Below are 26,793 nucleotides of genomic sequence, written 5' to 3' on the forward strand. Positions count from 1 at the left end.
TTCATAGCAAGGGGCTGGTTATGATTTTATTCACATCAGTTATAGATGCATACAGCCGTTCTGTTTTCACTGGTTGACACCAAGAGTCAGGTCTCTGCCTTTAAAAAGCAAGCGTGAGCCTACATATACACTGATATAAAAAAAAAAAAAATGAGGTGTACTACTTTAAAAAGCACATCCTTATGCCCAGCAGAGTCACATTCTTTGCCACTATAAACAAAACTAATTCCATAAAAAGATAAAAGCAGACATGCCACAGATTTCCATAAGCAGTCTTTCTGGGGCCAGACATCTGCAGCTGTAGCATCAGCCCACGAGGCTGGCCACTAGTACAATGCAGGGGAAATAGTGCACTTTCTTCCCAATTTCTTTTGACAGTTAGTTGGTACTCCCCATGTGATGGTGAGCTGTCAATAACACTTTAAAAGAGAAAACCATCAGCAGTCCAGTCTGAATTCATTTGTAATGAAGGACAGTTTTCTGAGCAAGTCGTCTTGCAGAGATCATAAGTGTGAGCAGGAAGGAAGAAAAGCAAAGAGAGAATTAAAACAGAAAAACAAGAAACAAATTTGAGCAGGGGATTTTACTCTAATTACTCTGCTGCACCACTCTTTTTCTTTTTACCCCCTTCCTTTTGCATCCATCCCTGGCTTGGTGCTGCCATGCCTTCATTCACACGAGACTGGGTCTTTAGAGGAGCTCCCAGTGACAGAGAACTCAGAAGGCACAGGTACTGTGCCACATTCCTCATTCGTATCCAGAGCAATGGTCTTCTGTAAGGGGATTAAAATGGAGCGTGCGTAGGTCAAAAGGTAGACAGGAAAAGAATTGGACTTTTGCTTTCTTCCTGTCAGGAAAGACTATAGGCTGGCCAAAGCATTAAGTCACATCTTTCATCATATCTGGAGAAAGACTTTAGTTGGATGGGAACAGCAGGAAGCCAGGGACAGCCAACTATGAAACGACATCCAAAGAACCACAACCCTCTAACATCCTGTTATAAAGCAAACTCCCAGTATTTTACAGGTAATGTCATTCAATATCTAGCACAAATTTTAAAAACGTAATAGTCCTATACTTGACTGCTATACCTTCTATTATTATAGGTGGTAATGAATGCAAATCATATGGCAATTATAGTTCATCATTACAATGAAAAGGTTCCTGGCAAAGTGCTACCACAAATGAAAACCCACATCACATTCGATAGCAAAAACATAAGCCTGATTCTATTTAAACATACCTACCACAGAAATATCCCACATATGTCCCAGATCTGTCAGTAATTATACTTGAAAAGGATGCACCATGTTAGTTAGCTCAGTGAAACTAGCCGTATTGTGGTCTTTGAGTCGTCATGGCCATTAGCGTTTATCAGTATTCATCACCAGCATATTTTGCTCTTCCAGCTTCTGTTTCTTTCCAGACTTCCCAAGATCACCTTGCTTTCCCATCCTCCCCTGCTCAGCTCAGCACAAAGAGCAGAGGATCAGGTTGCAGTCATCTGGAAAGCACCTCTTTGTCCTCAAGGTACATGGTCCCTGGCACAGTGCAGTGCCACTCACAGCATTTCCAAATCCATAAGCCCCATCTTTATTTGTTAGCGCTGAATATTAAACTAGTACCTCTTTCAGATTTGCAAGTAATTTCACATTGCTTCACATAGACATTCTTGTGGGCAGAAGAGAAATCCAAATGTTTTGCTTGGCCAGCTGATTATGTACTGTTACGTAAGATCTTTAAAATGGCAATATATTCTACAGTATAATTCAATGTAAGGGAAATAAACATTTAGGAAACATAAATAAACCAACCAGAATTATCAAACTGGGCTTTGAACCTGTACTTAGGAACAAGGAGAAGTCAGAAATTAGGTCCAAGTTAAGACCAAGGAAAGTAGAGTTTTGACCTGAAGTATCTGTCTCAAACTCCAGAAACGATTAAGAAAACCACAGGCCAATTTCTGCAAACAGTTATGCATTTGAATAACTTCAGAGATCTTATTTGTATGAGTAAAATTCCTTACCTAAGTGTCTGCAGGATCATGCTTCATGATGGGAACCAGCAAGGCTGGAGAAGTGTTTTAAATTGTTCCTTAACTACTGTTAGTCCAGTAAGGAAGGGCATACTCTCTCCCTGTGCAACATAACCAGATAAAAGCACGTTAACCTAACTTCATCATGGCATACAACTTACAGCTAACTAGCCTAAAGGAAATCGTATAACTTGGTGTACATTCTTTTGTTACATAGCACAGACAAATGAAGTGTCACTGTTGGACTGACTTTTTATTGTTTGGGTGCTGACTCTGTGCTCTTCAGAGCACATCCTGTACATTCTGTTTTCTTACATGGTACCTATTTGTAGGGGCTGTTCTTCCTGAAGAGCATAAATGAGTCCCTCCTGCCACACAGGAAATTTGTTTTTGAGAGAGGCCAGTAAGTACATTTTGCCTGTTGTAGAAAAGGTGAGTCAGACCCATGAAATATAAACTGCAGGTAAAAAAGCACTGAAAACAAATAATCTGCTGAAAGGTATGCTTTGCATTTGTGAAACAGTATTCAGATAAGGTTCACAAAGCTAGGTAATGATTATTTGAATATTTGGTATAGATTACTACTATCTAGCTAGCTCGATATCTACATGGTAGCCCTGTAACAACCACGAAGTACAACATCTTTCCCATAGAAGTAGATATGCATTTCTGGGAACAGCTTTGTATTCCAGGTGCTTTGTGTTTTGAATTTCTGCCCTAGCTCTGCATGTCCAGCAGTGCCAGAGTCAGTGGGAGCCACCAACCTAGAGTAAATCCAGCAAATATAGAGACAAGCACCCATAATGTACCAGGTACATAGAATACGCTTTGAAACTCTGGCAGGTAGTCACAACTCACTCAGCTAGGAGGAGGTCCAAAAATCACAATTTCCTATCATAACCACTCCAATACTTTTCCTTGTTTCAGAGACAAGAATAAAAATGTATTTTATTGAATGCCTCACCTACTACATCCTCTATCCTCTGGAACAGTGCGTTTGGTCTGGTGTAAACAAGCAAGGAGTAACTCAAGGTGGTGTCCACCAGAAACTCACTTGTTTGGACATTGCAGCCTGGTTATCTGAGGGCCAAAGCCACAGCTCTGTCACGATTTGTGCCTCGTGACCAGAGACTCCTGGAGTCTGTACAATAAGAAAGAAAGATTTCTGAAGGAGAGGGAGAAAGCAGACCTCACGCAGTACCTTTGAAAATCTCTCCCTAAAGGCATAACTCGAAAAGCCATTAATGGGGCAGAGAGTTTTCATTATTCGAAGCATGTTTATTGCATCTCTTTCCCCCAAGGAAAATAGCACCTGCTGTGAAATGGAAGGCAGTTAATGGATTGCAGCAGCAGGAACTAAATATATTTCCTTCTCTTCCATAAGTACCAAAGAAAGAAGAAAGTGGCCAGCACAGGCATTGCCCACAGAGGCTAACTGCTGCTCCAATTCCCCAGACAAAGCATCAGTTTTAGAGCTTCTCACTGAGCTTTGTATGTAGGCAAAGGCAGATGCTCTGCCCTGGGAGAAAGATTATTCCTCTCTAACTAACACTGGCCAAAAGACTCACACGGAGCTTCCATACACAGAGATGTCTGAACAGCCGTACGGGTCTGCACCCAGCCCCGGGGCAGGGCAGAACAGGGTGGAAGGGCACAGCTGCAGGGACCGGGTCGAGCAGGACTGTTCCCACCACAAGATCAGGTCTCCCATAGTTCAGTCCAGCCACCCCATGCCTCTTGGGGGAATATCTCCCACTTTGCTGCTTTCCCCACTTCAGGCAGCATTGTTAGCATGCTATGGCCCCTCTACTCATTGCTTTACCATGACTGCAGAGCATCTGCCCCTTGTTAAAGGCACCCTCAGACAGCACGTTTCATTTCTTCAACTTGCACCATGCAGAGAGCTGCCAGCCCCCCCGGTCTGGCCCCTGAGGTAAGGGAATCCTGCAGCGGCACACAGCAGCCGAGCTCTGCCCATTAACCGAGGCACCCCAGGCTGGAGGCTCACAACAAACCTCGCTTCAGCACCTCCTGCTAGCCAATTCCACTGCTTATTGACCTAACAGAAAAGAGCAAACAGAGGAAAGAAAGCATTTTCCTGAGCCTGGCTCTCTCCTATTGCTCCCTCCTTCCCAAAGCCTCAGAGATGCTCTGCAGAGCACTGAGCTTTCAGTGCCCCTTTGTTGGCTTTGCTTCTACCTGAACAAGAAAGACAGGGGCTCTTCCTGAAGTTTTCCTGCTATCCTATTATCAAGTTGTTAGATTTGTGTTTTTGTTTGTTTGTTTGTTTTGGTTTGTTAGATCATTCTTTCTCTTCTTTCTTTTCCTTTTCCTCTCCTCTCATTTTCCTTGATATCCTATCAGTATTAGTATTTTTAATATCTCTTCCTCAGGTCTGGGGAATAAAAGCTGTGGTAACTTAGCCGGGGGTTGGCCAGCATGAATAGCTTAGTTGTTAGTCCCACAGGCCCTTCCGAGGTGCAGCCTCGTATTAATGGTAGTTTGCCTTCTCTTTTGCTTTTGTATAGTCTTCCTTGAAAATGCCATGCAGACAGTGTAAATGGTATCAAGATAGATAAAGCAAGGCACATATAATTTCCATATCTTGTTCTCCACAACCTCTTTCCAGCAGAAGGAGACACGATATCCCCTAAGTGAACTACTCACACAAGGGTAGATGTTATCCCGACACTACAGCAGGAGCAAAGCAAACAAGAAGTAAATACACAAGTGGAAATGCAGAAAAGAAAATGGTGACTGGATTCCCCACCACAGCCTTTGGGAAGTAAGGCAAAGCCAGGAGGTTTACTACTTTTAGAAGACTCACATACATTTTCTAATGAACTAGTATATACAGGAACTCTAACTTGGTACCTTGAATTCTTGTGCTGACTTACAAGATAATGACCAACGTGCAAGGAGAGACACTTGCACATATTCCCTTTAGAAAAAGAGCTGAGACGGAATCATGAACATCTTCAGCCTTGAAACTGATGTTGCTCAGAAGGAAATACTGGTGGGTGTGGTAGAAGGAGTCATTTCACAGACAATTTGTTTAAAAATACAAAGCCCACACCTTTTACATGCGTTGTTAGAATAAAATAAAAATGGGAACTTAAACTGTATTTATTGCATAGTCCTAACACTTCTCGTGTTGCCTTATTTTCCATGCAGATAAAACATTGGTAGGGTAAAGAGTCTGTCTCTTTCACTGCCTCTGTAAACAAGCAGAAATACATTGACAACTCCAAGCTCCCTGGAATAACGTGCTAGCTGTAGATGCCTATTGTCTGCATATCACCATTACAGATTTCTCTACACCAGTGATTCAGCTTGGGCAGAACTGAAACTTCCCCATTTCCCCAGATATTGATAAAATAAACAGTGAAAGAAAGAAATTATTTTCCACAGCTTTTCCTCTTGGTTTTGCAGCAGGCTTTAGTTAAAAAGTGATTTCCCAATGAGAATGGAAATGAGAAATAAGAAAGTCAATTAGAAAACTGAGATTTGTGAGATACCCTTGGAGAAATCTTAATGAGACTTTGTACCTTAGCCTCTTCTTTCCCCGGCTTCAAGAGCCTGTACTCTACTAAATTATTTACAATCTATGTAAACTAAGAATGAGTGGAACCAGAGTGTTTTGAGAAACAGATGCTGAGGTTGCCCTTTCCTTCCTCTCCACTCCTGGCAGATATATTATGTTCAAAGTGAGGCTGTGATCCTGTGCAACTTTACTTCTGGGGTTGAATTTCTGTACTGTGCAGTTTTCTGCCATTCACCCGTGCTGCTTGCCTTCCCCTTTTCTTCTGTAAGCACCATCCTGTAACCTTTTAAAAGGCCCCACCCCACCCTGATATTAAACACAGCAGCTGACTACAGCCTCCTTTACTAGAGCTTTGTCATCAAAGCTCTTCATTCAATTCCTGCCGTAATTCTTTCTCCTGCATGTTTACATTCCTCATATTCCCACTTCAAATGCCTCACCGCATGACCCCTGCTTTGTGACCATACCTAGGCTACATAAATATCTTAGAGAACATTTTTCAGGTTTTCTGTCACCCTGTCACTGGACCAGCAGGAGTGTTCGGGCAAGCAGAGCTTACACACCGCAGCATACTTCCCTGTTGGATCACCCCAGCCACCAAACACCTTGAGATTTTAAAATAAAGCCTCAGTGCTTCAGTTGGGCAGTACAGGGGGAAATGTGAGGTAGGCTGTCTCTTCACCTGATATTTTCCAATCTTGTCTTTGTCTTCTCCTTTCATTATGCTGATGTTACAGTCCAAAAAGACAGAGAAGAGAGAGAGAAGATTTTTTTTTTCTTTTTTTTTTTTTTTTTGGGGGGGGGGGCCCACTAACTTGAGCAATAATTAGATCTACAAAATGTGACAGCTGGTGGTGGGCTCACATCTATTTCCCTTTGTAACTGAGTACCTTGCACAAGTCCCTAAAGCCCTTTTGTTGTTAACATTTTTTTTTTGCCAAAGTTTTTTGTATTACACCATTACTCTAGCTAAACCCCACTCTTCCACTAGCTTGCCTTTGTTACAATATCCACTTAGATACACAAAGACCAACCAGTTTCTGTCTCCCCAAGACTGGTCAGCCCTAGCTGCCAGGAAAGGTGAAGCTTCAGGGTCATCCAAAGTTTGGTAACGTGGGAAAACAAAAGTCAAAGAGGACAAATCCCGGTGTTGTGCACTCAGACAGGGAAGCTGCAGTTGCCCCAGAAGACCTATCATCACTGAGGAAATGCAGGTGAGAAGATGGGGACTCAGCAAAGCAGCATGGAAGTGGGAGGACCTGAGCAGTGAGCAACAGCTTCTTTGGAACAGAGATGCCTCCACACCTACTCTGTTGAAAGCAAGTAGGCCTTGTGTCACAACAAACGGGTTTAATCATATGCTGAAGTGCCAATTGATTCCTCCAAATATTTAGCTCTTAAAAAAAAATAAATCCAAGGAAATATAGAAGCTTGTGGGTGCAGGGTACTTTACAGCAAAGTTGCTGCTGTTAATCCTTACCAGCTGTGGTGAGGACAAGCTTTTTTTCCCAGTACACTGTGAGACATCAAAGTGTGTTGCTAACATTTATGCTTAATGCTCCTCTCTCAAACAACTGCATCTGCCCTGCTGATAACTAAAGAAATAGTAGCTTAGAACAATAAGGCTGCCTTAGACTGATGATGATGTCAATTGATTGTGGGTATGGATGGCTCTTGATCCTATCATTTTTTCTATCCATGACACTTAAAATTTACCGTTTCGATCCGTTTTAGCAGTACATGGTGTTCTGTAGTAAAAAATCCAATGTGGCAATGTGCCACAGGCTTTTATTCCTAGAATAAATGCAGCATAAGATTATAAGGGACATATCAAGGGTTTAGACAAAAACCAAGCTTTAAGATAGATTTCTTAAAGATAGCATGTCATATAAGAATTCTTGCCTTTCCATATATCATCAATGATTCAATACATATTCTCCCGGCTTCTTAAGAACACTATTAACTGTAATTTCTACAGAATAATGAGATTTAATCATCCATTTCATAATTACACACACTCCCTAGCCCCAGGCCATTTCCAATTGAAGGTAAACATGATGGGACCTGAGACAAGAGCACAGGAAAAAGAGGGTGTGGAGAGTGTTAACAAGGAGACAAAGGTAAAAGCAATTGCTTAAAGAGCCAAGATAATCTGGAAGGATTATCAAAAACAAAAAATAATTCAACTGTGGGAACGAAGAACATGCCAGGAGAGCACAGGGCAGTTATGGCTGAAGGAGCAACTGTGCAGGACCCAGAGGTGGTTGGGGCAGGGAAGCTAAAGCCTAGGAAAAAGCCAAAGCCCCATGTAGGTAGCAGTCAGTAATGTTTGTCAGTCCCTTTGCATGCTCCTGCTCCGAGGACCTCCTTGCTGCTAATCCAGAAAACTGCTGCAAAGACACAGCGTGAAGCACAATTATGCGGTTCAGTGCTCTATGTACTTAATGTCCTTCCTCCTTGAGCTCTCAGTTTCTCACTGTGGCTACAAGCACTGCAGCAGTGCTGCTCTTCCCTGTCGTATCTGAGGAGGACTTCTCCCTGAGAACAAGTTTGCTGGCTCAGTGGATTGATATCTGTGGAAGGGAGCATCGGTAAAATAACACAGTGCTTATACAGAACTTGATTTTATTTTTTTTTTAAAGGCATGAAAAAAAGAGGAAAGGAAAAAAGAAACAATTAGGGAGAACATGGCAAAAAACAGACAAAAAGGACAGACAAGCAAGGCAGAAACAGACAAAAATGCCTCTTAGGTTTCAGGCAATGACAGTTGCTGGAGAAGCTGAACAAAATATCATCTGCTGGATTTTCATTGAACGTTTTCATTCCCTGGCCTCACTGTTCACGCAGCACTAAGTCTCTGTGCAATTCCTGTGACATAACACACAAAATTCTACGTTGTTTGCCCATGGCATGCTGCAGCACATGTGCCTTACGTGCTGTGTTGGTCCCCTTACTGTGCTGCTCTGCTCAAATGGGACCTGAGGGTGCTGGAAGCAGACAGGAAGGCATTATGAGAAGGACTTTTGCAGGCTCCCGTCTGTGGGACGTTTCTGCCCGTGTTGCAATAGATGATTTGCACACCGCCCACACAGGGACCGGGTAACACTTCCATCTAGTGGACAGTAACAGATCTATGCTATTGTGTGCCAAGGCTTGCTCCTCAGGCTTTGCTTTCTTACTGTTTTAGAAAAAACGTAAAATGGTGATATCAAATTCTTCTACATTAGTATGGTAGAGATGAGCTCATCTGGGAGAAAAGCTCTCAGGCGTCTAGCTGGGCGGGTATCCAAGTTGAAAACAGATCGATTTGATCAGATACGATGCCTTGGGATTTTCCATGCACATTTCATCCAGGAATCCTAGGGTGAGGTTTAGGTAGGCCTGATAGGTTTGAATAGTTTTTTTTATCTTAAACTAGATAGTTTCCAAACCTAATTCCATTTCAACTGAAGCAAATTCAAAACTTAGATCAACAAGTAGACCCAGAAAAATTAGCGATCCATAGGCTATGTAAAAATGAACTGAGAATCATTTACGATTCTCTGTATTACATAGCTTAATCTGTGGGGAAAGAAGAAAAAGGAGGGCAGTGGAAAAAACAAACCAAACCCGTGTTATCACTTTGGAAATACCCAAAGGGGAGTTTAGGAAGGGGGAAAAAAAAAAAGCTTCTCCCATCTCTTTTATATAACGACCATAGTAAATCCCAAAGAAAGCCTGTCAGCATCAACACACTTATTGCAGATTGCAAGAACAGGTTGGATGTTTTTCCTCATTTAGCAGAGCAAAAGCGTTAAATTGTATTCTTCACAGCTAGGTACAATATATATTTTTGAAATCCCTTTCTGTTTCAAGCTTCTGTACTCAGATTGTCCAACTAAATTAAAAACAAACAAACAAACAAACAAACAACAACAACAACACACACACACACCCCAAACAAAAAGTCTACCACCACCTTGACCACCAACAAAATAATAAATAAATAAATAAATAAATAAATAAAACACCCACAAAACTGAAAGCCAAATTCCCAATCCCATCCCGAGGGAAACCAAGTACCCAAATCCCAGCCCCTGAGGAGAACAAATGTCTCCACCCTCTGCTTTCCAAGCAGTCTTTCATCAGAGTCAATCTGGCTGTTGACTCAAGGTGACCTCTATCATCTGCAAGAAAACCTCCTGAACAGCCAGCTGAATGAGCTGATGAATTAGCACAGATGCGCAGATTGCTCTGGTGAGTGAGAGGTCTTCAGACTTCAGCTTCACTCCATTTTCAGATACATCCGTAGTGCTCAAAATTAAAATCAAAAGAGCTGCTACTCCCCTTCATTTTGAACACTGCCATTTTAAATGCCGACCTTTCCTTTACAGACCCCAGCAAGTGGGCAAACATGATGCCATAGACAGGAAAACATCCCAAGCAAGTGGAAGGGACCATGTCTGTGGGCCTGAGCTGGTGGCAGGTGACACAGTGCATAGGGCTGACTCCTACAAGCTAAAATGAAGGTATCATTGTTTGAGACTGGTGGGCTGGTACCACTTTTCAAAAGAAAAACAGCTAGAGCCAAGGCAAATAGTGATAGCAAAGGGTTAGTATGTTCCATGTGGATCTTTGACCCTTATTTATTTAGTATATATAAAGATTGGCCTGCAAGTTACTGTAGGCTTAAGCAGAGTGTTTAGGAGCATCTTATTCTGCCTTTGAAATGTGCCAAGAAATTCTAAGAGGGCAACTCGGGATCATATTGTCCCTAGGCTGGCTTGAGTACCTCACTGGGTGATTCACGCATGCTTAGCCCAGTATCAATACTAATGGGAGAAATAGGAACTGCATATATTTAGCACATCTCTGAAAGGAAGATTCTTTCTCCCAAAATCCTAAATTGATTATTATAATTTGAAAGATATTTATAAAAGCAAGAATTATTTATATTTATAAAAGCAAGAATCAGGAACCAGACATTTTAAAGCATGGTCCTAACAGCTCCCGCATCCTCTCGCGGCACAGCAGCTCCCAGGCCCTGCATGTGCAGGATCGGAGCAGTCTGGTGCAGACAACCCACGCAAGTAAGGAGCATCAGCTCAGCAGCAATCCCCCAGAGGCTTCAGGAGGACTAGAAGATAACGAAACAGAGGAAGCAATAAAGCAAAGCATGTTTCAGGAACACTTTAGGTATTGATTGCAACCTCGACTTTTTGCCTACTCTGCAAGGAATGTGTAATTCAGCTGGCATGGATGAGCTTTCAAAATCCAGGCCAGAATTAACTATGCTTAAATGATTCGTAGGAATAAATGACACAAAGATAGTTCTTGCTCCTCTAAACACATACACTCTAAACAGTAAGTAGCTTGGAGAGACACAAATTATGCTTCTCTTTTATAATTTGTGGAGGCAAACAACACTTCCTACTCCAACGAACAGCCATGGAAGGGGGGCTGATGACTCAGTTTTGCAGACCTGGAACAGGGTAGGTATTGCCAAAGAGCTGCTAGAGGAATTGCCTGAGAGGAAAAGCTTAACAAGAGGGCCTGGAGGAACTGGCATCGGCGAAAAGCTGAATGCCTTCCTGGCAGAGATGCATGGGGGTGTTCACCCTCCTCCTAAGAGAGCAGTGGGAGGGACAGTGACAGCCTACCATGGTCTTAAAACTCTAGCCAGAGGCAGCTAAACCTTGATGTCCAAAATGAGGGAGGATTAAGATCTCCCTCTTTGTTCTAGCTCCTTCTCTCTTAACATCTCACCTCTCCACAGGGCTGAAAATAAGATGTGAAGTACCAATATTGTCACCATGGGTGCTGCAGCCAGAAGGATTCGGTAATTCTCAAAACTCATTGCAGATGTGAGAGGTAAGACTTAAGTCACCCCCTGCTTGAGAAGAAAAGCTAAATTAATATTTAGTCACAGAAGCTCATTGCTGCTCCGAGCGAGACAGAACAGCTCTCAGGAATCCTGGAAAGGCATAGCATGCAAATGCCCAACAATTGAAAGACATTCTGGGAAGGAACATTTTGCAAGAGAAGGTACTACAGCTGACACACCTACCCTGCGTTACAGCTTCCAAGGAAACACTGTATACAGCAATTTGGAATGCATATACAACCCTGGGAGCAGCAGGTTTTTTAACAGCTAACGCATTTCCTTCAGCTGTATGAGGTGTCATTTGACATTTATATTCCACAGGGATCTTTTCTGCAGTTATTCGGATATAACTTGGAATATCTTCTTGGAAAGCACACAGCTTGACTGAAAAGTACCAAGGTCTTCTGTACAGTGAGGTGGGAGAGAGGAAACAGAAAACCTGTAGCTATTGCAGAGATGTTGCCATTATAGGGTTAATTAGGCATTAACAACTGAGGCACAGCACGCATTTTTCTGAGGATTAATGACCATCTGGAAGAAACTGATGGCCTAGGAGACCCTGATCATCAGTGTTTAAGGCTTGTCCTTTCTCAAGGTCATTAGCACAGCTACAGAGTAAGGCTGGATCAGAGGCCAAATGCCAGCCCAAAGTGCTCCCTCACACCCCATAGAAGTTTGCACCCGACTTTAGGGGTTTCCAGCCACCTGCTGATACACTGATACTGGTGAGAAGGTTTCAGGAGCATTCAGAAACCTGTCTGACTGATGGGTGAAAGCTTCACCGATCAGGTAGGATTTAATCTGTTCAGTTTATAATATCCCTCAGTTAATTTGTTTTGCAAGCAGAGGTTCTTCCTCTGAAGCTCACAAGCAGGTACTGTGCAAGCATTAGTCCCCAGACACACCAAAACCACAGCGGCTGAGAGTTGTGCCTGCCATACCCAGAAGCACAAAGTGTCCTACAAAAATGTGGGAAATGAAGAATAACCCACGCAAATCAGAGATATTTTCTTGCCTATTCCCTTGGTATGAAATGGGAAGGTTTGTATCATCAATATTTTTATACATATGTGAGAGCACTCACAACAGTCTCATTACCCACAGAGGTGTGATCATTTTATGCCTTACAAAACTGTTAGATTATCATTTAGCCTGTTGCTTCCCAAGACAGGTGATACATTTTGGCTCTGTGTGGTTTTAAATACACTTGACAAGTAAAAAACATTTCTCCTTGTTTGTTTACCTTGCCTCCAATTCTGAATAAAGAAAAACAAAATTCCTCTACCTATTTTCTAAAGTTAGTATTATTTCTTGCTCTCTCACGCACGTATTTCTAAACTCACCTATGAATTGTTTTATCACTCCATCTCCAGTGGACTTCATTTGGCAGAAGGAAATAAAAGTTTTCACAGGGCTACATAGGTTAAGGCCCAGATCTTTTCCCATGTGCCTGCTGGCGTGGGAACTCCTAACATGTGCACACCATTATTGTCCTTGCAACCTGCATCACCAGATGGAAGTCATCTGCCAGTGAGTGCCCAGTTAACGTGGCTGTTTATCTCTTCCTTTCTTCTCTAACCTAGAACTACTTTCAGTTTTATGTCTTTTTGTATCTACATCCTCAGCTCATGGTCAACTAGTGTCAGAGGACCTCTGCTTCAGTATGCAGATGTGGTACAAAGCTGCTGATGCTTTCCCTCTGCTCCTGAGCTCCTCTGCTTTATTAGGATCTCCTAAATAAGTTCTAGAGGTGCTTATAGGGGCAGATGAGTTTTCCCAGCTGCTCTTCCTGTCCTGCTGGAGATTAGGCCTCTTTCTCCCCCTTCTGTAATAGAATTAGCTGGAATGAATATACTCTGGCTTTTCGGCTGCCTCAGTTCATTGACTGCTGTATTAACCAAGACGCTGAATTAGTTCATCCCAGCAGGACTCTCCAGAGATAACCTGAAATTGCTTTTTACTAGACTACTTTATGTCCCTCAGTTACTTCCAGTAAGGCAATTTTCCAAGTTCTTTTGAAAATCAGAATAAGTGGTTTTTATCCCTTTGCCCTTTATCCTCTATTTTGTCATTCAGAGTTTTATTTCAGAACTGTTTCACCCTGCCTTCCCCCCAGCCAGACACATTACTGGGCACTGCAGCTCTGTACTGCACCAGGGAGTCCTGCAGAAGCAGACCATCTGCAAATGCCATTAACCAAGGCAGCTGCTGGCCAAGGCCAGCTAGGAAGGTTTGATTCAGAATGGCCTACTTCTTTCCCTCCTCCCCTCAGAGAGCGTGGGAAAGATCCAGCGACTTCACAGTGCTTCATTTTAAAGAACTTTTCAAGTCAAAGCAGTTGCAAAACAGGCTGAGAGCAATGCTGGATTTTCCCATGAAAATTTTGTGGATGAGGTTTGTCTTTCTGCCAGATCAGACTAACGTGAACCAGCCCCTCTTACCCCAATGAGAGCACCTCACCCCGCAGAGAGCTGCAGGAACAGGCCCAAAGACGATGGTATCTGCGGTCTGCAGCTGGGCGCAAGGAGCCAGTTACCAAGAGGACTGTCAGCAGTTAAGCCCTACGAGCTCCTGTCTCCTAGCCCCTGACAAAACCTGCATGTGTAAGTTGAACAATTCCATTTTCCCTACCAGCGAAGAAAGCATGGCTGAGCAATGAGAACAGTAAAAAGGCTCCCCAAAATTTTTACGCTTGCTTTTGCTCAAATTAAGAGCAGCTGGGTAATGACACGTTTTTGGAGTCCATTTGTGCCTGGTCAGTAGCAGGAGGCATTTGACACAGCAAGTTGCTGATAATTGATCACATTGAAAGCAATCCTCCTAAAACCAAACTAGATTTTTTCCCTGGCAGAGTTGGTCAATGTGGTTCAAGTAGCTCTGGACTTGAGCACAGTGTGTATTTATCCATTATTTGCCTGCAGCCTCCAGTTACAGACAAGCCTAGCCTTAAGCACCTGCAGAGCATTCATCTAGCATCCTGCCCATTGCCATTTGCTCCAGCTCTTCTTTTGCTCACCAGCATTTACCCAGACATTGAAAAATTGCTTTATGATTACTTAGCAAAAACACATTGCTTCAAACGTTTAAAACCCAGGAGCTTGCAGTGCATCCCAGCTACCATCACTATTGTCTTCTGCAAAATACATCCCTGTGTCCAGTAAGCCCAGTGTGTGGCAGGCTGTGCTCAGGAGGTGGGGACCGGTGTTTCTCACTCCAGAACACTCATTGGCAAGCACCGCATGGCAGCAGAGAAATCCCAGAAATGTCTCTCTATAAAATTACATTGCATCCTTCCCCAGTAACCTTTCCCCTCTGACTTTCTTCTGTTCAGCCCTCTCTACTGTTGATCCACTCCTGCTCGGTCTCTGCCACCTCTGTCAGCACAGCTCTGGCAGGGTTGGCAGTGGGTGAGTGAAGCCAGGACTCATCAATGCTCGCTGCACCAGCTTCTGATTTTAAGCCACGGCACCGCTCTGAGCAGCATGAGAACAAGCCTATGAGCAGCCCTCCCAGGACAGCTGTCCCAGACATGAACTGCTGATCCATTACTCCCCAGTAAACACAGAGAACAGGAAAGACAACAACAAGAAATCTACTCTCAAATTGCCAAGATGTAAATTAAAACGATATTGCTGTTTTTCTATTGCCAGCTCTCTAGGGAAGTGTTATTTCCACAGTAAAACAGGTCCATTTGAAACAGTGATGCATATCTCCCCCTCCTAATTGCTCCAGTTCCCCAGAAAATACCCTGGTCCATGCTCTTAAGAGTTTTTGTTATCAGATAATCTGTGTGTTTGGCATATGTCCATGGGGCCACTTAAGTATCGTCTCCTTTGACATGTAGTGTATGTCCTAAAACCCTTAAAGGCTTAACCAAAACCCTTTGTTCTTATGCTCTGTTTCTCTGAGAGTCTGCTGAACACAAATAGCATTATTGTGTTCTCAATTGTGGATTTGTTAATCCAAATAAATTATTGTCAATTACCCAAGTGCCGTATCTCCATACCCTGTAAACAGCAAGCCACGGTCTTAGGCGAGTGCCACGAACATTTTAGAGTCTTTGAGCACTGTGTTTAATTCAACAAAATACAGGAACACAAGGGGGAAGAGATACGGGAAAAAGAGTGAAAGATAAAACTGAGACAGAGCATGGTGGGTGGGATCTTCAGAAGCTTGGAGTAACCATGGGGCAAATCACGTCTTATAGAACAGTCAATCCCATCACCTCTTTGGGACGGGGGAGATGCTGCCCCATCCACTCCTTCCTCATGGTGCCCTTGTCACTCACCAGGCTCTTTTCTGCATAGCCAAGGCTGCTAAATGGCAGGAAGCCAAACCCAGTACCTGCACAGTTGGCTTTCTGATGCAGCCCCAGGAGCACTGGGTAACAAGGATAGCAGAGCAGCAAGACATCAACCTTTGGAGGGCTGATGTGATGCCTAACCTTGTCCTTGTGTGGGTCTTTGGGAGAAGCAGCACTAATTCAAGTTGTACTGCACCCTGCTTTGTGGGCTTTTGTCCGTAACAGAATCAGGGAGCTGCCTTGGGCTATAAATCATGGAAAAAGAAGGGAAAGAGGGTAACTAACCTGTGGCAGTCAACTGGTCCGATTCACAGGGTGAGCCCGGGGCGCTGCAGCAGCCCAAGCAAGGGGGCAGACCAGGGACAGGAGCAAACAGCGGGTCCTGAGGACAGGACCCCATTGCTGTCAGAAGAAACAGAGCACAATTATCTTTCTATTCTTATCGCCTTCACAGGCCTATTTAGCTGTATACTGTTTAATATAATATTTGTTTATACACACACACATGGAAACAATTACTTTCAATCCTAAATTATTTAAACCTTTTCTCATTTTTATTTTGATTGTTTGCTAGAGGACCTTGGAAATAAAAGAAGGAAGGAGAAGAAACAGAAAAAAGCAATACAAATAACCAAAACATTCCCCCATCCCTCCTTCCGGGGAGACAGCCAGGCCCCAGCGAAATCCACATCATAAATTCCCATTGTTTCAAATGGATGCTTTTTCAGCATTAGTCTTTATAGGCTGGACCAAATTCTAAGTTTTCAACTAGGCACAGAAAATTGCAGCAAATTCTGTTTTAATTGATGTTGTTTTAAAAACACAAACTAACATATCTAGCACATTTTTTGGTTGTGGCAGAAAAAAAAAAAAAAAAGAAAAAAAAAAAGGATGTTATACCTTGCCTTGTCTACTATGTCAAGGTCTTGGTCATACATGTCAGCCAGATGGTCCTTTTTGTCTGTAACGTCCTAAATTGCACTGACACTCTGTTTCGGGCAGTAAAATTAATTTGTGGTAAATGCAATTGCTCCAACTGAAACAAATAAACAAACAAAAACTCCACCACCCTAATATTTTAGAGTTTACTTGTTTATTTCTTTACTTTGAGCACATTCAAATAACAGTGAAAGCATTGTTACTGTGTTATTGCCTTTGTATTATTGTAACAGAAATAAGAATAGTAAATAACTTTTTTTCCCATTCAATTCTTTCTGTTTGTGCACCAAGCATCTAGTTATAGGTGCAGCCAACAAAACACACAGCAGCTTGCATATGCTCCTATGGCTGACTGAGTAAATGGCATAAGGACTGCACTAATACTAAATAGCCCAGCACTCGTTCCAGAGCATACACCCTGTTATATAGGGGCACAGAATTAAGCAGTTCAAGCCCTGTGTCTAGCTTGTGTTCAGTTAGGAATTCAGAAAGTTTGTAAGCTATAACTGAGGTCTTTCTAAGCAGGTATATTCAAGATGGTAATTGCAGATGACCCATCATTATTATCCAACTCAGGATATTCTATGATTCTATGATTAACTCAAGCCCTTAACCATCGATTGAGCTAACATGATCAGCCACAACAGCTTGAATACAAATCACATAAAACACTCCTTTTCTAGGAGATGCAAAGCTGGTCTTCAAGCACTGAAGTTACTGTTCCTTTGCAAGGTTATTTGCAAGTTTTACAGGGTCTGTGACTCACAAAGCAGAAGAGCACTTTATAATGCCCATGCCTTTGACAAGCTTAGTCTGTGGCTATTGTGGTGTTCTAATTAATTTTTGTCAAGGTTAGTAATCTAGGAACTGTGGTCAAAGGAAAGCATCAGTAATTTAACTACATCCCACAAAAGATACTGTCATTATCACGTCACATGTGACTTTATCTAGCTGGATATAGGTTCTGTTCAGAAGCATGCATACATAAACACTGATTGCCAAGAAATTACCATATTTTATTCATTATATATATATATATATATATATATATATATATATATATATATATATATCAAGGGTTTGATATTTTAAGAGAGAAAATCTTATCTACAACAAGTAAGCAAGGAAACATCCAGCAGATACGCCCGACGTTACCTATCTGACAAAATCACAGTTTCAGCAGAATTGACTAGTGCCTACTCAACAGCACTCTTTAACTATGGCCCTTCATCCATTTCTCACATAATGCACTTTACTCTTTACCACTGTGCATCTTGGAGCTTTCTCCTGAAGCGTAACAAGTGAGGAATAAGCCATTCTTCTGCTGCAGATCTCCACTGCAGGAGCTGCACTGCCTGACTGTACACTTTTACCTCTTGCATATGCCGATTTTGACTTCTGCCTTTCACATGAAATTGCAGAGGCAGTGCAGAACCCAACCCTAGCCCCATGAGTGTGTCACTTAAACCCTCTTAAAGCCCATGTTTCTCCCGATTCAGTTCAAATTTGATCAATTTGACCTTTTCCAGCCATAAAATTCAGTGGTGTACAAAAAGAAAATCACTGAAATTCACAGACATTTTAAAAAAAGTAGAACAAGGGACATATTATTTGGGCTCCTATTTCAGTCACACTGATTTGCATTATAGTAGTTGGAAAAATAAATCTGTTGAAGCAAAAATAGCTTTCTACAGCCCCTATATTATCCAGTTTTTAATAAATTATCTCAGCTATTTGCATAAGGACACACAGCTGTGTGCAGCACTTGGCAGCACCAGTAGTCTCAGTTTTTTTTGTGTGCTCTTCACTAGCACCAGCGAAATCAGTGATTTGCCTGAGGTTAGGTTACAGCCTTGTTGCTGTTCTGCTTCTGTCTCTTCGCTAAGTGCACAAATGAGTTAGTGACCTCTACACTTAGTGTCATTGATTACCAACAACTCAAACTATAGAGTCTCTGTGTCTTAAAGATAAATTAGGGATTAAGCCCTAAGGACTATAATATATTGCAGCAATAAGTTACAGTAAATATGTACTCTGATACTTTCAAAATTGCAAAGCCAGATGATAACCAGACCACCTTACTAAGTCATAATGTCCTTATTAAATCAAGTTGTACCAGTCCCATTTTATGAGCTGGTGAACCCAAACTCAGGAAGCATTTAAAAAAAGTTGAAACCCTGAGTATCAGTCACTTCCCAGCTCTACACACTCATCTCAGCAGAATGTTTTATTGAACACTAGATGATGGACAAGCCACTGCATGCAGATGTGTACAAGTGTGTACAAGTATTCCCTGCATGTAACACATGCAAGAGGGAATTTTCTTATAGACTGAGAAAGGATGTTCCCCAGAGCTGCTTTAATTTTTGTGCTTTGTGTACATGGTTGATTCTGGCACAACATTTAGGAAAAGGGGGAGGAAAAAGGAAAAAAAGGACAAAAAAAGGGATAATCAGAAAGCACACTTGATTTTCTCAAATAATAAGAAAGCTCGCTGTGATTTACCACGGCATAGACACATCCAGGCAGCAGGACCCCCGAGCTGACTTGGCAGACAGGATACAAGTGACGGGCTTTGCAGGCTGGGAGGCAGATGACCTGGTCTGGCAACTCTTCTGCTCCCTTGCAGTTCCTATCAACTCTAACAGCTGCTGGCAACAGACCACGATGGCCAAAAAATAAAAGTAACTAATGAGACAAAGCTTTGATACCTGATTTGAGCATACACACAATGAAATACAGACAATAGAAGAAAACATTTAAGGGCTGTAATACTGTTGTTGTTTCACTCTGGTGCACTAGGGACCCACAAAGTTAGAAAGTGGCTTAAAGAAGCCTTAGTAAATCACAATTTAATTTGTGTCTACACTTCTCACTTATCTACAAAGTAAGAACCCAGCAAAGATATTCCCTGTAACAGATTCTTATCAAAGGATTGTATTTCTTGCTGAAGAACTCCCAAGAGAGGGAAAATTGCCCAAGAAAGGAATGCTTTACCAGGTCTTCCTTTTCAGTACATGCAACCTACATGAGACTTCCAATCAAGCCTTGATTAATGCAGCATATCCCACTTCCTACTTAAGCACGCAAAAAGATAAGAGGCTTGTCTTTATTTTTAGTCAGTGACTCATTCTTATCTTGCATATATTTAGAAATCGTGAAAGAGAAAAAGTGGCTCAGATGCCTTTCTGGGGATTTTAAACCAGAAATAAATCACATTTAATCATCTTACCAATTCATACTTCATCTTACTCTGCTTTAGTTTGCCTGAAATGGGTTCCGAACTGCATCTCAAATGCCCCAAGAGCCTCCATGCCCTTTCCTTTCTGTCTTTTGATTTGACTTGTTAATTTCTCAGGAAATAGCCCACATCCTAGAGCAATGCACTGCAGATCCTTTACTGCACTGCATTTTTTCACTGGGATTTGTGCTGCTTCTCTCCTGCCCTAGGGCTTGGTGTGTGCTGGAGGCAAGGCTCCAGCTTCTGCAGCATCCCAGTAAATCCACATCAGGGAACAAGATACAGTCAGCTGAGAGCAGAATTAGACTCCTAAAACTTTCCAGTGGATAAAACAGAACAGCAGGCATTTTACCCACTGCAAGACTGTCTCATTCCTGGGTGAAATTAGCACCATCTGCTCTGTCTTCATCGCATCATTCCTTAAAAGCTCCTGCCTTGTTGCAAAATCATTGCAAACACCAGGGCAAAGAGAGTAGTGGCAAACACCCACTGGGTTTTTCAACACAGTGTTGGACAGTTCTCCTTGCAGCAGGGCTGTCCCTGCAGTTGAAGAAAACCTCAGGAAACTTTTACATGGAAATCCACCACCTTGACACTGGTGACACACCCCAGGATAACGGTAGCCCCAGGTAGGAGTTAGGACCTTTCTGAAGATGTAAATGCTGTGAAGTGAAAAGAGGGCCTTGCCTTCAGAGTGCTGCAGCAAGGCTGTCTGAAACTTTGGGGTACTTTGTAAGGAACCTGTGCTCTGACTAGAAGCTTCCATCTTCACCATTGTTAAGTCAACAGCCCTTACTAGCACCCTGACTTTCTGTGTCTATTTAAATTAAAAACACATCTGGGCCCTTAAGGGGTTCGGACAAGCTTCAGTGCTTACCTGATACTTGGAACAGATAAAAACAGCCTCACCAAGGGATGTAAATGATCACAAAAATTGATCTGACTTAAAGTACCTCTTAGCTTCACGCTGTGAGCCTCATATTCTGTTCCTACTGTGTGATACATGTACATACATACTGCAAAGATACTACTGTCTCTGTCCACAAGCACGTAAAAGGCTTCTGCTCCAGGAGTTTTTCTGTCAGGAACTATTAAATACAGAACCGCCTCTAGCTCAATAAATTGGCTCTGTAGATCTCAAGGACCCAGAAGAGCATACATGGGAATCATCACATGCTCGCCTTGCTCAAGGACGTCATCCTGGGCTCTATCTGCAGACATGGGTTAACCCTAGGTTAGACAGACTTTTGGTCTGATCCAGCAGGGCTCTAGCTTTTTTCCCCCACATTTGTCACAGACTCATTGCAAGTGCCCTAACTCCGGGCATCTGAGCTCCACACCTGCAGGGCTTGCATGACCATGGGCAGGCTCCTCCACAAGGCAGTGCTCTTGCCCTAAGAAAGGGACATGAAACAGTCATAAGATTTGCACCCTAGGAGGGCCTCACTGAGCACAAAGGAGGAGTGAAACAACCATACTGAATGTAGGTACCTGCCTCGGGAGTGTCTAACATCAGATTACATGAATCCTGGGCACTGTATAATCAGCTCTTGGTCTCTATTCCTCTATGATATGAATACCTAACCCCCACTGTGATGCTCATATTAATTTGAGAAAAATTAATTGAGATTGCAAATTAAAGGAAATAAAGAAAGGCATGCAGTGCAAGCGCTCTTCAGGGCTCAAACACACCAACAGCCTCCGCTGCTTCATTAGGCACACGGAACAGCACTTCTGCAATTATGGGATGTCCCTGAGACTACAGCTGCCAAATCTGGCCTGATACATTTCCCTCCTTGAAAAGTAGAAAGAGAGCATTACGAGAACAGGTGGTTTGTCAGTGGCAAGCCTCAAGATCCAGGCTCAGCTGATGCACAGTGAGGCAGCTGGCTACTGCCTTGCCGCCTGGCAGCGCGCTGGAGCATGTTTCAGGATTACTGAGCTCCCTTCTTTTGTTTGTTGTAGCTGAGCTTTAGCGTCATATAGCATCATCTCATATAGCATTCACATATAATTGTGAAAAGATTTTTAAATATCCCACACCAGAGCATGCCAGACATTTCATAACCAACCCAGAAGTGCTGCATCAGTACCAGCTCTATATTTAGTGATGACTGCAGGAACTGGATTGGAATAATTCAGCTCTCCTCTTCTCTCCAGCCTACATTATTAGCATCCATCCTGCAGCATATTAGCATCTGATCGATCAGTTAGGAGAAGCTGGGGGAATGAAGATTACATACTGGATGTCTTTGAGTGCCATGTATGTCTTTGAACATTTTTTAATTTGTCCACTGTCAGGGAAAAGAAAGAAGTGAAACAGTCCATGAATCTGCTTCACTACAGCAGTTACTCTTCTCCTGCATGACCAGAAAGCAAGTACCACCACAGCTCCTGACTCAGAGCCCTAACCAAACCCCAAGCACAAAGCCACAGGTTGTCTTTGTGTTTTAGATAGAGGTCTGGAAAAGAAATAGCTCATTTTGCCAGCAAGTGAACCAGGTCCATTTTCTTTCTTTCCCAGACCAGTCTGAGTTTACATTTCAGACATGTTTCAACTATGAGAGAAACAGAAACTCAAACATAATAGCAGCCTTGGTCAGCCAGGGTTTGCAGCCTGGAGGGTTGTGCTTTTGGAGGGACAGTGATGTTAGTGTTGTCACTTTCCTGTCTCTGGGCTTTAGGAGAGGCTAGCGTTTAAGGTGCTGAACTTCTGTGCTAAGAAACAACACATTTCTACAGAAAGTCTAAGCTGCAAAATGACATTTTTGCTTTGCTGGCCATTAATCTGAAACTAGCTTTCAGCTCTGCTTTATTACAACCATGTACACAAAAAGCCAGAGCATCTCATTTTATAACATGGCAACAAAAAAAATGCAGTTTGGCTGGCAAGGGCTTGTTCCAGCGTGCTGCAGCCTCAGTCCCTGTGGCAGGCTGGGCATCAGCAGAGACGAGGAAAATGGAAAAACATCCCTGGAGACGGATAAGGAAGGTAGGGTGTGAGCAAGGCCTCTTGCACGCCGTCCCCACGGATGGGAGCAAGGCCACACGATGGCAGCCTTTCTGCACAAATGCTTCAGTACAAAACACCACCTGGGAGCACAGGGCAGCCAGCGACAATACCTGCAAAGGGGTTTGGCAGGGCAGTAGGGCTCGTGTCTTCTTCCCCTAACCTCTGACCACACAGGATGGTGGATGTCAAAATGTTGATCACTACTAGGCAGAAAAAAAAAAAAAAATCTTTCTTGGAAGTTAAAGAAACTTGGAGCACTTGGCCTCCGCCAAACTGGGAACTGTATTTGGAAGACACAGCCACCTTCAGAGCTTTGCAAAATATTAGAGAGCTTATTTATATACCTGCGACACACATCTTCAACATTCACCGTGACATAACTGGACTGCTGGTGGCTCAATAGCTGCTCGCACAGCTCTGGACCAGCTGTAGCAAGATGTGGTGCTCATTCAGTTCAAGGTCTGTAAGCACTCAGCTTGCCAGCAAAGGTACGGGACAGCTGCTTAACATCTCCATGACACCTGGCCAGAAGAATAAGAATTGTGAGACTCGAGAATCTACACAGTAGTCCATTATTACCAATTATGATATTGCCAATAAGGAGAGTCAATAAAGTAGAGGAAGCAAACATTCTTCTGGAATCTGTCAACAGGCTCTGGAATATGCACAGATTTCATCTGCATCTTCAGCTGCTATCACCAATATCTTAGTAGCAATTAGAAATTGGAGATTTTTGATGTAAATGATTGAATTTTACTATTAAGAAATAGCTAGTGCACATTGATCCACTTTCAACAACACATATTAGAAAGCTTGTAATGAGTTTGAAGAAAACATGACTTTGACCAGACATAGAAGTTTGAGGAAATAGAATGAGGAAAAAAAAGTCAGAGGTCAGCACAGTGCCCTCCTTGGCTCTCACTACGATTGAGATGCTGAAGGTATTGTACCAAACAAGAAACTCCTATTTCTAGATCACCATTAAATAAAACTATGCCTAATCCTTAAATTTCAAGAGGCTTTAACAGAAGTTTTACTTCCGTTTGAGATGTTTGTACCATGAATTAGTAATCGCGGTAAATTATTTTGTAGAAGGGTACAGAATAAGAAAAATCTCCTAAAAGTCTCAACAAGGTACAATGTGACCCACTCTCCCATGATTCTGTGAAAACTTTCATGGCTGAACGTCAGACCTCCTGTCAGCCCAGGCAAAGTAGGACAGGTACTTTCTCACGTCCACCTCCCAGCATCAGAGCATGTTATTAGATCAGTGATAGTCTGGAGGATTAGGGGAGCGGGTTGTACTTATTACTTGTTGCTTCTCTTTTCTCTCTGCCTCTCAAAAGTGTTCACAGTTTAAAAACAGAAAGGTATTCGTAGATCAGCTGTACCCTGCAAAATACAACTGATACTGAAACATAGTGCTCCCTCAATTACTAGTACTTTGCTGTTTCACGATTGTTTAAGCAGGATTAAAATAAAGAAAATAAGTAGCATCTGCGCAAAAAGGAGGGACTAGTTTAATCAGCCCTTTGAAAGTCGGGCTAGAGCAAGAGATCACAAGAATGTCTTAATCCATCAGAAATGTGATGACTAAATGAGTAATTACTACTCTGAATATGTACCATTACCGGGCCCCTCCTGCACTGACTTAAGAGAATATTTCTGCATTTCTCTTGCAATGTATCTGTGTGACAGATCTGTGCGCAAGCTGTATCCAATTAGTGTTAAGTTTAAGAGCTCCTTAGCATGTGTCTTGTGTCTACAAACGCCTCCTGGAAGTAATTTTCCCAGTGAACAAAGAGCAAATCACCTTTTCTCCTAACACTCTCAGAAGATATTTCCCAAATATGGGCAAAATAAACACATGTAACACACAATAAAGAATTAATTAGGTAATTTTCTCTCAGTGCTTTGAAGGTGCAGCATATTATCTGTTTTAAGTACTAAACATTACATGCAATTAAATATGTCAGGCTAGGTGAGACAAGGCACTTGAACGATGTGGAAAACTAATGATGCAGCCTCTATCTCAGCAGGCTCTGGAGAAAAGGGATTTTCTTTTATTTAGAAGACCTGGTCCCAAAGTCTCCCCAGGTATTTAATCCTGCTCCCATGTGTATCAATAGAAAAATTCTCATCAGCCTGGTTGAAAGGAGGTTTAGATTGTAAACACCATGAAGTAGCAGCATTTTGCATGCATTACCCTCTGCTTCAGCTAAGAGAAGTCTCATCTGGCTGCCCTCAGGAAGGAGATGAGCACCCTTCCTGCGCAGGAGGCACGAGTCAGGGCATGACAGCACTGCACCCACCTGGAGACACACAGCTCACGCCAAGCCCCATGCCTCTGAACGCTCCAGCCAGCAGCTGATTGCTTTGCTTGCACGTGTAGGAGAAGCATTTCATAAACCCTGAGATTAAATCCACAGGGTTGTTAATCTCTTGCATGCTCCATTTGCAATCAAAGGCTAAACCTGGTGAATAAGCAAACATGATAGAAGAAATCATTATGGTATAGCCAGGTTAAACACACACACACACACACACACACACACAAATCTTGTTCCCGAATCACATGCAATTAGTTCTTTTTCCATTAAAGTTACAATTTTACCAAAATTTTGAATATATTTCACATGTACAACATGAACACAGCTAGTTTTAACGCTTTGGTAATTGTGTGTGAAAGCCTAAGTGCCAGCAGGTGTTTTGTTTGAACACATTTAACCGAACCTGGAAACCTTTCACTTTGCAGTCCCAGTCTTTGATTTTCTCTTGCTAAGTGTACCGATCTTCTGAGAATTATGCTTAACATGAAATTTGTGACAAGTATAAGGAACCCATGCCATGTTTCAATTTTAAAATGAATTCTTTTTCATTTTTAAAATGAGTTCTGTTCAGTTTAACCTTTCTCTCACATTTCTAACAAGGATTTCAGTCTTTTCCTGACCGAAGAGGATTGCTCCCTAGAAACTGTGACACAGGTAACAGCTATGTCGCTACTATCCCATGTGATGTAACATATGAACAAGCAGCACATCCTATTTCCTCAGTGCTACAGTTAAGCTTATGAACTAAGGCTTGACTAGTTCTCTCATAAAAATCTGACAGCATAGCCAGTGGCTGTGTTAGGAGCCCAACATGCCTTCCAAAGTCAGCTGGGGCTGCCTACAGCCACTTGGCGCAGACTTCCCTAAGCTCTGCTCTCTAACGTTCCTCTCCCTTCAACATCTCAGGCTCTGGAATCCAAAACCATAAAACAACAACAACAAACTCTCAGAATTTATCTGCATTCCAGTCTCTCCAGAAACATCAATATGTGAAAAGGAGAGCAGAGGGTACATTACCTGCTCTGCACACCCCTTCCTCTGGCACCAGTTGCATCAGGGTGAAACTGTTAGCTTAATTTGACAAATGACTTAACATAACCACACCTTGCATAATCAATAGACACACTACTTTATGGGAATGTCCCTAGAAGCCTCCCATTATTACCAGCAATCACAGAATCATCTAGGTTGATTTGTCACCCAATGGATGCACCGTTTCAAGTGACCAAACATAGTCAAAAGCAATACCTTCTGAGAAAAAGAAACTCTTTACAACAGGACAGTAACAAGAATGATGCTGAAAGGAAGTCAAACCCAGAAACATATTTTAATCCAGAGACCAAAATAGGAGATTACCTCTGTGCAGGCACAGAAGTAGCTCAGAATCAATAGGAGCTGGAGTATTTCCTTAGATGAGAATTTTAAGGGCCAAAGACAAGAGACTAGCCTAAGAAAGGCATCATAATTAGTTAATTATTTAGCCAGAGACAGCTGTAGTGGGAAACACCAAGGTGAAAATGCCAGA

The 26,793-nt window shown here is 42.5% G+C and overlaps 1 long non-coding RNA gene across 2 annotated transcripts; it reads right to left on the reverse strand.

Moving 5' to 3' along the window:
* Positions 1 to 26,776, reverse strand: LOC311442116. Of its 2 annotated transcripts, XR_014696451.1 has the most exons (7): positions 26,625 to 26,776; positions 25,251 to 25,412; positions 23,283 to 23,459; positions 16,646 to 16,734; positions 16,031 to 16,147; positions 2,027 to 2,136; positions 1 to 493 (listed from the first exon to the last, which is right to left on the reverse strand). It is a non-coding gene; the product is annotated as an uncharacterized lncRNA (long non-coding RNA). The 2 variants fall into 2 exon arrangements; XR_014696452.1 differs by lacking the exons at positions 16,031 to 16,147; positions 16,646 to 16,734; positions 23,283 to 23,459; positions 25,251 to 25,412; positions 26,625 to 26,776 and adding an exon at positions 12,786 to 13,025.
* Between the last annotated feature and the right edge of the window lie 17 nt (positions 26,777 to 26,793).

Source organism: Aythya ferina, assembly GCF_964211825.1.
Source record: "Aythya ferina genome assembly, chromosome: 10".
Classification (NCBI taxonomy): Eukaryota; Metazoa; Chordata; class Aves; order Anseriformes; family Anatidae; genus Aythya; species Aythya ferina.